This window comes from Diabrotica virgifera, chromosome 8, assembly GCF_917563875.1.
Source record: "Diabrotica virgifera virgifera chromosome 8, PGI_DIABVI_V3a".
NCBI lineage: Eukaryota > Metazoa > Arthropoda > Insecta > Coleoptera > Chrysomelidae > Diabrotica > Diabrotica virgifera.
The window spans coordinates 88,600,104-88,601,700 of NC_065450.1; positions in this window are offsets into that span (position 1 = coordinate 88,600,104).

A 1,597-nucleotide genomic window follows, 5' to 3' on the forward strand; every position below is an offset into this window, starting at 1 on the left:
GTTTATATATTTACTATAAGTATGGGTTGTTAAACAGTATATAAAATCAAAATGTACCTACAATTATGTAGAAAAAAGTTTTATTCATCTAAGAAACATACAGTGTAAGTAGATACATTCACCAATCTATTTTGAGACAAAATTCTATTCTGTACAGGTTTAAGGTACCAGTATCACGAAGAAATAAAGTTGATGTCTCCAAATAAAGGAAAGCCAAACATGTTATTTAGGTTTGTTGCTTCGTTATCCTGCTATTAGTTATCTCAAAATAAAAACTAATTGTATTTTTGCAAAACAGTCACTATGAAAAACCACGAGAAACTTTCTTTACATGTCTATGAGAAAAACCGTTGATTGAAATATTATGTAAAACATATTAGTGAACATAAACAATAACAATAAACAAGACAAAAAATACGGAAGCGGGAAAAATAAATATCTGTCATATTGCCATATTGGTTCTGTTTTCGTTTATTAACATGAGAAAGAAAGAGATTAACCGTCCTTTCTACAGCTAAGAAGTGGTAGTTTGAGGAGGATTTTTATTCTACAAGGGTGGGGATAAAATTCGACTGGAAACGACCATTCTATTCATCGTGATACCAAATTTACGCTTGCAGGCGATAATCGACGGTTGCTAGGCAACGTGACGTCAGCATTCTACCATTCTACCGATCGTGATCCCACCGCTGGTCACAGCATAATAAACGCTGTGTCTAGGTACACGCTAACGTGTACGCAAATAAAAAGTTAGGTACACGCTTAAACGTCATCAAGTCAGTGACGTCATTATTTAGCGTGTACTATGACTGGGTTTTTTGGTACACGCTAATTTGAGCCGCGTGTATGCTGTGGTATTAAGTATCTGTAAGTATGGCGAGTGTCAGAGTGTGGTTAGAATTTGTCTAATCGCCTTATGTTTACACTTTAATATTGATTTGTAAAGAGTTTCCTTATTTCTTACTTGTTTAGTGTTTTTTTTTTTAAATTAACTATGGAGTGTGGACAATTACTGAGTTCTTTTAATAAGTTTAACAACATTCTAAAACAGTATGAAAAAGATAAGAGACAAAAATTCGTGATTAAGGGCAGCAGAAGTAATAAGATAAAATATACGGGGCGATTGATTAGTGTGATAAAGCTCAGTAGATCCGCTATAGTAATAGATAGCAATAAAAGTTAGTAACAAAAATTTTAGCAAACTTTGAGGTTCATATTACAAAATTACTAAAATTAGTTAGAATTTTATAGGGCGTTCGATAATATATTGGCAGACCAAACTTATGTTTTTTAAATGGAACACCCTATATTTTATTTTATGTTCGAAATCTTCTTAACTTCCATATCACAAAAATATAAAGGTTTATTATGTTATACAGGGTATTTACAAAGTTATAACCAATTTTCTATGAAAATCGTAACAAGTTCAACTCGCTGTATAAATAAAAATAAACACCACAGCAAAAATAAACACCAATATAAACTGGTATAATTAACTTATAAAAATTATTTTAGTAGTATTTTGTATATATCATGTTAACTAATATTTATTTTGCTAACCTGAATATATACTTTTATATACATATTGTTTTATTAC